Genomic DNA, 12,600 nt, shown 5'->3' with positions numbered 1-12,600 from the left:
AGAGATAGACAAGACAACCTGATACAGATGGGAAACGTGAGAGGGGGGCCTCACAGGCCCCCATGGCAAACATGGTTCATTCATTTCCAGTTTCTGCAGAGAACGTGCCTTGTCAGGACAATTAGGAAGCCCTATGCCTACTGTTGCAAACAATAATGATCATAAAGATGAGTTACGTGTGTTTTGGCAAACTTCTATAAATGATCAAAGACCTAAACTGAGAGTGTGTGTAAATGGCATTTTTATTACTGGCCTGCTGGACACAGGTGCTGATGTAAGTATCATTACCCCAGAATCTTGGCATCCGTATTGGCCTCTTCAGAATGTAAATGTTCAGCTCCTGGGAATTGGAATCCTATCTCGAGTAAGGCAGAGCACGAGATGGGTTGAATGTATAGGGCTAGAGGGACAAATAGGAAAATTAAGGCCATATGTAGCCAATATTGCAATGAATGTATGGAGTTGTGACCTATTACAACAATGGAATACCCAAATAAACATTCCTGCTACTTCTAGAGCCTATATTTCTGAGAATAATATTAAAAGATATTACCAATGGAGAAAACTGGCCATTCGGGCTGTACAAGAACAAGCAATTGATGTCCCTTCAGAGATACCAACAGCCTTGCCTCTAAAATGGTTGACTGAGAAACCAATATGGACAAAGCAATGGCCTTTAGTTGAGGAAAAGTTACAGGCTTTAGAACAGCTGGTACAAGAGCAATTAGATGCTGGACATATAGAGGAATCTACCAGCCCTTGGAATTCTGTATTTGTGGTTAAGAAAAAATCAGGTAAATGGAGAATGGTGACAGATCTCAGAGCTATCAACAAGGTTATTCAACCTATGGACCCTCTGCAATCTGGAATCCCTTTGCCCTCTTTATTACCAAAGGATGGCCTCTTAGAGTTATTGATTTAAAGGATTGGTTTTTCACTATACCTTTACAAAAAGAAGATAGAGAAAAATTTGCCTTCACAGTGCCTACTTATAACAACTCTCAACCTTCCAGGAGGTACCACTGGGCCGTCCTCCCCCAGGGTATGTTAAATAGCCCCTCCTTGTGCCAATATTTTGTGAATCAACCACTGCAAATGATCCGCAAGAAATTTCCCAAATCAATAATATATCATTACATGGACGATATTTTGTTATGCGATTCAAACATGGAAAAATGGGGATTCAAATTGCTTCTGAAAAGATTCAGAAGGGAGATCCTGTTAATTATTTTGGTTATAGAATAGGTTTGCAAAAAATTAAGACACAAAAGGCACAAATTAGGAGAGATCCCCTACGGACTCTTAATGGCTTTCAAAGATTGTTCGGAGACATTTCCAGTCTACGACCAGCTATTGGGATAACACCTGATCTAATAATTCATTTGAACAAAACCTTGGATGGTGATAAAGATTTAAACAGTCCCAGAGAATAAACAGCTAAAGCACAAAAGGAACTGACAATGATTGAGAAGAAATTATGACAGGCACATGTGAACAGAGTCAATCCAGAGCTCGATTGTATTCTCATATATTACCATCAAAAATTTCTCCTACAGGAATTTTAATGCAGAGAGATGATATTATCTTGGAATGGATCTTTTTACCACATAAACCAAGTAAGAAACTGAAAACTTATGTGGAAAAAGTCTCTGAGTTAATTATAAAAGGCAAGCTGAGACTTCGTCAACTAGCAGGCATAGACCCAGCAGAAATTGTAGTGCCTTTCACTGCTGAAGAACTAAAGAAATTATGGGAAGATAATGAACCATGGCAAAGAGCTTGTGTTAATTTTTTGGGAGATACTAATAACAACTATCCAAAAAGTAAGCGGCTTAATTTCATAAAGAGAACTTCTTGGATCCTTCCTCGAATCGTCTGTGATGCCCCAATAACTGGAGCCCGTACATTCTATACTGATGCCAATAAATCAGGGAATGCAGGTTACAAATCAGAAGAGTTGGGTAAGGTGGAACAAAGTCCTTATGATTCTGTCCAGAGGGCAGAATTATATGCCATTTTTATGGTACTAAGAGATTTTAAAGAACCTATTAGTATAGTTACTGATTCGCAATTCGCAGAAAGAGTTATTTTATATATTGAAACTGCTGAATTTATACCTGATGATACAGAACTAACCTCATTGTTTCTCCAGGTTCAAGATTTGATCAGGAACAGGCTTTGCCCTATGTACATAACACACATCCGATCCCATATGGATCTGCCAGGTCCTCTAACACAAGGTAATGCAGAAATTGATCAATTATTGATTGGTAGTGTGCTACAAGCCTCTGAATTTCATAAAAACATCATGTTAATAGCAAAGGTTTGAAGAAAGAGTTTTCTATTACATGGCAACAAGCTAAGGAGATTGTAAAGAAATGCCCTACTTGCTCTTTCTATAAACAAATGCCACTGCCAGCAGGGGCTAATCTGAAGAGCACCCATAGGAATGAAATCTGGCAGATGGATGTGTTCCACTTTGCAGAATTTGGCAAATTGAAGTATGTTCATCACACCATTGACACTTATTCAGGCTTTCAGTGGGCAACTGCTTTAAGTTCAGAAAAAGCTGATTCAGTAATCACTCATTTATTAGAAGTCATGGCAATCATGGGTATACCCACACAAATAAAGACAGATAATGGTCCTGCTTATGTCTCTAGGAAAATGAAACGGTTTTTTGATTATTACAATATCAAGCATGTTACAGGTATACCATACAAGCAGTCATAGAAAGATCAAATCGAACTATAAAGGATATGTTGAACAACAGAAAGGGGTGGAAAACACCCCCAGAAATAGGTTACATAATGCTTTGTTAACCTTGAATTTTCTCAATGCTAATGAGAAGGGAACAACGGCTGCAGAAAGACATTGGATAATGGAAAAGTCTATTGAACTAAATCAACCAGTTTATTTCAAGGATGTGCTGACAATGGAAGCCAGGAGATGTGCTGCGTTGGGGAAGGGGTTTTGCTCTTATCTCCACAGGTGAGGAAAAATTGTGGATACCGTCAAAATTAATAAAGATTCAGTCTGGAGAAGCCACTTGGAAAAGATAAATAACAATTCATTCACAAGGATGGCGAGCATACTGATGGTAAAGAATACAGATAGGTTGGGGGCAGGGTTCTTATCTCCACAAGAAAATACTCATCTTCAAAGAATTTAAGGGACCCTGAATATTTAATTACTGATGGATGGAAAATAGTTACGACCCACTGAGGATCAACAATAAAATTCTATGCATTCTGTAAGTATTGATTATATATATATATGTCTTATTGAACACTTCTTTATAAATGTGTAGAGCTGGTTTTGGAGTTGGACTATGGCTCAGTCCCTCTTCAATTCCAAGCCTGTTGATAAGAGATATTTCAGAGTTTCTATCTCAGGTCAGGAGCCATGAAATGGGACAGAATAAGAATAATTTTATACTTGATAAACTTTCTTTGCTTTTCCTCATATCTGTGTCTTTCTTTATATGTCAGTATATGTCTTTGTTGTTAATGTTTAAACTTCCCATAACAAGCAACAAATTTTCCTACAGTAATCTTTGAAGTTTCCAGCATGAAGATGGGGCCCCACAACATCAACTCAATCTGGTTTTTATGACATCATGAATTTTTTTAAGGGCTTATATTAGACCTGTTTTTTGGTACCAACTGCAGGAGACAATTTCAAATGGTGCACATTTTTGACAACACTCTGGTTGGGCCTTCTCAAAACGCTCAGAGACTAGTTAAAATTTTCTTAGGTCAAAGGTTAATTTGGGAATTTTACCATCATTTGCTTTCACAGGGGCCCCTAAGAAGAACGTTGCCCCCATGTCAGCTAGAAGCAATCTAAGAGGACGACGTCCCCTCTCCCAACAGAGTTTGCCCACAGGGTTAGGGACATCTTTTAGTGGTTGGTTTAGCGTTGAGGGGATGGGGAGATATTTTATGGAATTAGGGGTATATTAAAAAAAAAAGGGGGATTAACTGGTTTGATGGAATGATTGGTATTTGTGACTTACTGTTTTTAGAAAATTATATTGGTACTGTTTCTTGTATATTGATATATTGAATATTGAATGTGAGTGTTCCTACCTCTATTTTTGTATAAGAGTATGCTTACATTGTATTGATACATCTACCATATCACAATGTACATTTCTACCTCTGATACTATTTATGTAATAACATTGTTTACATTTGATATGTAATGACATTGTTTACAGGTGAAGATCATTGTCTTCATATATTGCACAGTTGTTTATTCTCTTAGTTTTCAAATTAGATAGGTATTGAGAATTATATGTTTGTCATATTTATTTTTAGGTTAATCAGGTCTTTTAGATATATAGAGATTATATTTATATAGATGGTATAATCTTCAGCCTCTTCGAAGAGCTGTAGAAAATGGCCTTTAATCTAACCTAGAATTCTGTGCCAATGAGACACAATTACTCCTGGCAACGCCACTCTACTCCCGAGAGAACGTTGAGCACCAAAGACACTCCACTGGGAGCTTGTCTTCTTGGCAGAACTGGCCTTTGGGTTAAGAAAGGCCCATACCTCAACTACTGACTAAGATATGAAACAGGGTTGTCTTATCTTGCCAAGACAGGGTAGGATAATTCTAAGAAAGTTCCTTGCATTTGATAATGGTATGTCAGTTATGTTAGGCCTTAGCCAAAGTTGGTTGACTCAACATTGTAAACGAGACTTTGGGTGATTACCCAGGTAGTCAGTTGTCTCTGTCATTTGTTGCACATTTTGGATATCTCTCATTTGTTAAGTAATATTTATTCCCTTCTCAGATCTTTGATGGAGTTGAAGATTATTTAATTGTAGTTACTCTCTACTTTATTTAGACTCCTTGAGATAGAATGTCTAGCAAAACTTTTGTTCTCAATATTGTTTGTTATATTTATCATTTGTTATTATTGTTTATAGTTTTATTTGGTTTAGTTCTGTCTTATTTAGACAAAAGGGGGAGATGTAGGGTTAAGCCAGCCCCTCAGGAGGCGGGCTTGCCTCAGGCGAATGTTTACTTATAAATCAGGTGCACGGGAGCCCGCGAGCCCCTTTTCCTGCTTCCTGTGCTCCGCGGGGACCTTGGTTCTGTAAGTTTATTTCTTCATTAAAGCTGTATATATTTCTTTACAATCTGCCTGCATTTATTTACGCCACTACAAATAACCTTCTTCAAGACCCAGGAATACCACTTTTGGGTATATATCAAAAGGATGTTCAATTGTACCACAAGGGAATGTGTTCAACTATGTTTATAGCAGCTTTGTTGTCATAGCCAGAACCTAGAAACAACCTAAATGCCCCTTGACCAAAGAATGGATAAGGAAAATAAGGTACATTTACACAATGAAGTACTACACAGCAGAAAAAAATAAGGACATCTTGAATTTTTGCAGGAAAATGGATAGAGCTAGAAAACATTATTTTGAGTGAGGTAACCCAGACACAGAAAGACAATTATCACATGAACTCACTCATAGGTGGTTATTAAACATAAAGCAAAGAAAGCCAGCCTACAAACCACAATCCCAGAGAACTTAGATTAAAATGTGGACACTAAGAGAGACTTACATAGTTCTAATCTACATGGGAAGTAGAAAGTAGAAAAAGACAAGAGTAAATTGGGAGCATGGGACCTTGGGGGATGATTGAAGTTGGGCTGATCCAGTCCTTCAAAGAAGAAGTCTGTTGTGAGTCTGCTGCCCTGCAACAGATCTTGCCCAGCCTTGATTCCCTTTGTGGTTGTTTTCCCCTGAGCTCCATCACCTTGAGGATTTATGGGCATTGTACACAGCTTGGCCTGGGGGCCGGGGTGGGGGCATATCCCAGACAACAGTCCAAGAGACTCCCTTACAGTAACATTATGATCCAGGTCTTTGCCTTCATTTGCTCCATAAGTTTGTCCTCCTTTTCCTGCTGTATTTCATGGAGGAGGGACACCTGTTTTTACTTCTCTCATGCATTGGCTTAGGTAGGTTTCAGGGGAGGCTGTTGCTGCTGGGGATGGATGGATGGATGGATGGATGGATGGATGGATGGATGGATGGATGGATGGATGGTTAAATGGGAGGAGAGATTAATGAGGTGTGGATGGAAAGACCAAATGACAAGACAAGGTCATGAGAGGTCAGAATTCTAAAGCCAGCATGCAGAGGACCCAAGGACCTTGAGCTCATAGAAAAAACTGAAGCGATGGATACTTGTTACTTCTGCCCCACACCTCCACCCACCCCACCCCCACCCCAACCCAGAAGTCGAGGAATTGATGTAGCTAAAAGAAAAGTTGCCTGAGCTATCTCGAGGACCTAGCTTAGCTTGAATGCCCTGGACTATTGTGTTGGTTCCAGACTCTCCCTCTCAAGGCCTTTGTCTTGAGCACTGACTGCTTCTCAGTCAGACCTCATCCTTATGGAGAGATGTCACCTGTACCTTACAAAGGGAGCAGAGCCTAGGTGACCTGTGTGCTCCCTGTAGGGCCTGGCCACACATAAATGTCATGGACTATTGTGCTTTTCCCAGGCTCTCCTGCCCCCCAAGGCCTTTGTCTTGAGCACAGTTTCTCAGCCTATAGAACCCATCGCTCTGGGGGGGAAGATGTCACCTCTACTTTACAAAGGGTGCAGTGCCTAGGTCACCTCTGGGCTCCCTGAAGGGCCTGGCCACACCTGACTCCTTCAGACCTTTACGTTGAATTCAGTGGCTACTCTCATGGACATTCAAGTAAATTTCTGTGTTTTCTGAGAATCTCAGGTGCCAGATGAGAAGGGTTCCATCGAGCGATACCACACACAGGATGAGTGAGGCCACCCTAGGTGCATGAGAAGTGTTTCTCAGCCAGGGGAACCCATCTTGCACTTTGCAAAGAGTTTCAATAGAAATAAATCTAAAGCTTTGTGGTACACATGCAACTGTGTTAATTATCTATCACCAGGAAGCCTTTTCTCAAAATGGTGGCGTGCTTCAATAGGTCTAAAATAAACTGCCCATTGGTGTGTCCGACTCTTGACATCTGAATCGACACCGAAAAATGAAGAAAAAAAAAGAAGTGTCATTCCCTTTAGGGGCAAGAAACCATGTACACATCTGTAACACAGGGAGAATGCTGTTTTAGAGAATCTAAAACAGCCATCTAACCTCTAACACACAAGACACTAAACAGAGAACAATGGGACAGGCAATTAGTTTAATTGCTCTGTGACAGTGTTTTTGTCAAAAAATTTAGGTCAGAATCAGGGCAGAGACTTCCTGGTCATGCTGCAGGGGCTATACTGCCCGATACCTCCTCTCTCTTCCTATCCCATCCAGCTTACATCCAGAACCCCCTACCCCCTGTCTTTCTCCCTCACTCCCTCACTCCCCTCTTTGGTGGCATAGCACCTCCCAGCTCAGCCTGCTAGGGCGCTGGGACTGAACCCGAATCGGGAGGGCAAAAGGGAGGGTGGTAGTTCCTTTGTCTCCATAGCCTGCCTGCAGCAAGCAGGGTGGGCCCTTTGTTTGCGAGCTACCCAAGCAGCACGGAGATCCGATCTGGAGACCAGGAGACCCATCACTGGGGAGTGACATCACTGGGAAGGTACATCAGTGGGCAAGAAGACCTGATCCTGTAAAAGAAGATCCATCCATAGGGGAGTATTGGGAGGAAGAGATGGGCAGACGCCAATGCAAGAATTGACCCAACAATCTGAAAAACAACGTGAAACCACCAGAAGACAGCGACCTCACAACAGGAGGACATGAACACCTTAATCAAGAAGAAGTAGAAAAAACTGACTTCATGAAAGTGATTGACACCCTTAAACAGCATGTAATAAATGCCCTTATAGAAATGGATGAGAAGTATAACAGAAAGTTTGAGGAATTGAGTAAATCAGTGAATGATACCCTAGGAAACCAAGGAAAAACAATCAAGCAGATAATGGAAACAGTTCAAGACTTGAAAACTGAAATGGAGGCAAAGAAGAAAACACAAACATAGGGCCGGCTGGACATGGAATATCTAGGTAAATGAATAGAGACTACAGAAACAAGCATAACCAGCAGAATACAAGAGATAGAAGAAAGAATCTCAGATTCTGAAGATAACATAGAGAAAATAAACGCACTGATCAAAGAAAACAGCAAGTCCAATGATGGAGGAAGGACATTGGTTAAATAAAAAGAAACTGCTTGGTCCTCATTGGTTAGAAGATAGGTGGGAGGAGTAAACAGAACAGAATGCAGGGAGGAAGAGGAAGTGAGCTCAGAATCCACAGCTCTCCTCTCGGGAGCAGACGCCTCAGAGAGACGCCATGCTCCTGGATCCTGGGCAGACACACAGGATGAAGTTCCGACCCAGGATGGACATAGTCTAGAATCTTCCCGGTAAGTGCACCTAGGGGCACTACACAGATGATTAGAAATGGGCTAGTCCAGGTGCGAGAGTTAGCCTAGAAGAGGCTAGATAGAAATGGGCCAAGCAGTGATTAAAAGAATACAGTGTCCGTGTAATTATTTCTGGGCATAAGCTAGCCAGGTGGCCTGGGTGCTGGGAATGCAGCTCCGCCGCTCCTATTACTAAAAAGGGCGCGCGATGTGATGGACTAAACCCACTTAAAAAACCTGAGAAGGCTTAAAAATAAGGGAGAGAGAGGGTTTTTTTTCTTTTATTTTATTTTATTTTTTTAATTTATTTATTTATTAAGGATTTCTGCCTCCTGCCCGCAACCGCTTCCCATTTCCCTACCCCTCCCCCGATCAAGTCCCCCTACCTCATCAGCTCGAAGAGCAATCAGGGTTCCCTGACCTGTGGGAAGCCCAAGGACCGCCCACCTCTATCCAGGTCTCGTAAGGTGAGCATCCAAACTGCCTAGGCTCCCCCAAAGCCAGTACGTGCAGTAGGATCAAAAACCCACTGCGATTGTTCTTGAGTTCTCAGTATTCCTCATTGTCCGCTATGTTCAGCTAGTCCAGATTTATCCCATGCTTTTTCAGACTTAGGCCAGCTAGCCTTGGTGAGTTCCTGATAGAACATCCCCATTGTCTCAGTGTGTGGGTGCACCCCTCGTGGTCCTGAGTTCCTTGCTCGTGCTCCGTCTCCTTCTGCTCCTGATTTGGACCTTGAGATTTCTGTCAGGTGCTCCCATGTGGGTCTCTGTCTCTGTCTCCTTTCATCGCCTGATGAAGGTTAATATTCATGAGGATGCCTATGTGTTTGTCTTTGGATTCACCTTCTTATTTAGCTTCTCTAGGAACATGAAATATGAGCTCAATGTCCTTTATTTATGGCTAGAAACCAAATATGAGTGAGTACATCCCATGTTCCTCTTTTTGGGTCTGGCTAACCTCACTCAGGATAGTGTTTTCTATTTCCATCAATTTGTATGCAAAATTCAAGAAGTCCTTGTTTTTTACTGCTGAGTAATACTCTAATATGTATATATTCCATACTTTCTTCATCGATTCTTCCGTTGAAGGGCATCTAGGTTGTTTCCAGGTCCTGGCTATTACAAACAATGCTGCCATGAACATAGGTGAGCATATACTTTTGTTGTATGATACCCAAGAGTGGTATTTCTGGATCCAGGGGTAGGTTGATCCCGAATTTCCTGAGAAACCGAAACACTGCTTTCCAGAGTGGTTGCACAAGTTTGCATTCCCACCAGCAATGGGTGAGTGTACCCCTTTCTCCACAACCTCTCCATCAAAGGCTATCATTGGTGTTTTTTATTTTAGCCACTGTGACAGGTGTAAGATGGTATCTTAAAGTTGTGTTGATTTGCATTTCCCTGATTTCAAAGGAAGTTGAGCATGACCTTAAGTGTCTTTTGGCCATTTGAAGTTCTTCTGTTGAGAATTCTCTGTTCAGCTCAATGCCCCATTTTATAATTGGGTTGATTAGCCTTTTATGGTCTAGTTTCTTGATTTCTTTATATATTTTGGAGATCAGACCTTTGTCAGTTGCGGGGTTGGTGAAAATCTTCTCCCAGTAAGTGGGTTGCCTTTTTGTCTTAGTGACAGTGTCCTTTGCTTTACAGAAACTTCTCAGCCTCAGGAGGTCCCATTTATTCAATGATGCCCCTAGTGTCTATGCTGTTGGGGTTATTCGTAGGAAGTGGTCTCCTGTGCCCATGTGTTGTAGAGTACTTCCACTTTCTTTTCTATCAGGTTCAGTGTGTTCAGACTGATATTGAGGTCTTTAATCCATTTGGACTTGAGTTTTGTGCATGGTGATAGATATGGATCTATTTTCATTCTTCTACAGATTGACATCCAGTTTTGCCAGCACAATTTGTTGAAGATGCTCTCTTTTTTCCATTGTATACTTTTAGGTCCTTTATCGAAAATCAGCTGTTCATAGCTTTGTGGGTTAAAGTCAGGGTCTTCTATTCGATTTCATTGGTCGAATTCTCTGTTTTTATGCCAATACCAAGGTGTTTTCAATACTGTAGCTCTGTAATAGAGTTTGAAGTCAGGGATGGTAATGCCTCCAGACAATCCTTTATTGTAAAAGATTGTTTTGGCTATCCTGGGTTTTTTTGTTTTTCCATATAAAGTTGATTATTGTTTTCTCCAGATCTGTGAAGAATTCTGATGGGATTTTGGTGGGGATTGCATTGAATCTATAGATTGCTTTTGGTAGAATTGCCATTTTTACTATGTTGATCATCCCAATCCAAGAGCAAGGGAGGTCCATCCATTTTCTGGTGTCTTCTTCAATTTCTTTCTTCAAAGACTTATAGTTCTTGTCAAATAAATCTTTCACTTCCTTGGTCAGAGTTACCCCAAGATATTTTATGCTATTTGTGGCTATCGTGAAAGGTGATGCTTCTCTGATTTCCCTCTCTGCTTCCTTATCCTTAGTGTATAGGAAGGCAACTAATTTTTTGGAGTTGATCTTGTATCCTGCCACATTACTAAAGGTGTTTATCAGCTGTAGGAGTTCTTTGGTAGAATTTTTGGGGTCGCTTATGTATACTATCATATCATCTGCAAATAACGAAAGCTTAACTTCTTCCTTTCCAATACGAATCCCCTTGATCTCCTTATGTTGTCTTATTGCTATTGCTAGAACTTCAAGCACTATATTGAAGAGGTATGGAGAGAGTGGACATACTTGTCGTGTTCCTGATTTTAGTGGGATGGCTTTGAGTTTTTCTACGTTTAATTTAATGTTAGCTGTTGGCTTGCTGTAAATAGCTTTTATTATATTTAGGTAGGACCCTTGTATCCCTATTCTCTCCAAGACCTTTATCATAAAGGGGTGTTGAATTTTGTCAAATGCTTTTTCAGCATCTAATGAAATGATCATATGGTTTTTTTCTTTCAGTTTATTTATATGGTGAATAACATTGATAGATTTGTGTATGTTGAACCAGCCCTGCATCTCTGGGATGAAGCCTACTTGATCATAATGGATAATTTTTCTTATGTGTTCTTGGATTCAGTTTGCCAGTATTTTATTGAGAATTTTTGCGTCGATGTTGATGAGGGAGATAGGTCTGTAATTCTCTTTCTTGGTTGGGACTTTGTGTGGTTTTGGTATCAGGGTAACTGTAGCTTCATCAAAGGAATTTGGAAATGACTCTTCTGTTTCTATATTGTGAAATACATTAAGGAGTATAGGTATTAGTTCTACTTGGAAGTTTTGGTAGAATTCTGCATTGAAACCATCTGGTCCTGGGCTTTTTTTCGAAGGGAGGTTTTTGATAACCGTTTCTAATTCTTCGCAAGTAACTGGTCTATTTAGATCATTCACCTGGTCTTGGTTTAGCTTTGGTATATGGTACTTATTTTAAAAAATGTCCATTTCTTTTGTATTTTCCAGTTTTGTGGCATACAGGCTTTTGTAGTAAGATCTAATGACTCTCTGAATTTCCTCTGTGTCTGTGGTTATGTCCCCCTTTTCATTTCTGATCTTATTTATTTGCGTGTTCTCTCTCTGTCGTTTAATTAGTTTGGATAGGGGTTTGTCGATCTTGTTGATTTTCTCCAAGAACCAGCTTTTTGTTTCATTGATTCTTTGGACTGTTTTCTGTGTGTCTATTTTGTTGATTTCAGCCCTCAGTTCTATTATTTCCAGTCTTCTACTTCTCCTGGGCGCGTCTGCTTCTTTTTTTTCTAGAGCTTTCAGTTGTGTTGTTAAGTTCCCAATGTATGCATTCTCCGTTTTCTTTAAGTGGGCACTTAGTGCTATGAACTTTCCTATTAGGACTGCTTTCATTGTGTCCCATAGGTTTGAGTATGTTGTCCCTTTATTTTTATTAAATTCAAGGAAGACTTTAATTTCTTTCTTGATTTCTTCCTTGACCCAGGTGTGGTTCAGTAGTTGACTGTTCAGTTTCCATGAGTTTGTTGGTTTTTTGGGGGTAGCGTGGTTGTTGCCTTCTAACTTTAATCCGTGGTGATCTGATAAGACACAGGTGGACACTGATATTTTTTTGTATCTGTGGAGGTTTCCTTTGTTTCCAAGTATGTGGTCAATTTTTGAGAAGGTTCCATGAGCTGCAGAGAAGAAGGTATATTCTTTCCTATTTGGGTGGAATGTTCTATAGATGTCTGTTAAGTCCATTTGCTTCATTACCTCCAATAATTCTTTTAATTC

Source organism: Microtus oregoni, unplaced genomic scaffold (assembly GCF_018167655.1).
Source record: "Microtus oregoni isolate MIOR12 unplaced genomic scaffold, Mior012 000152F_000, whole genome shotgun sequence".
Classification (NCBI taxonomy): Eukaryota; Metazoa; Chordata; class Mammalia; order Rodentia; family Cricetidae; genus Microtus; species Microtus oregoni.
Note: the sequence above shows the minus strand (reverse complement) of the source record.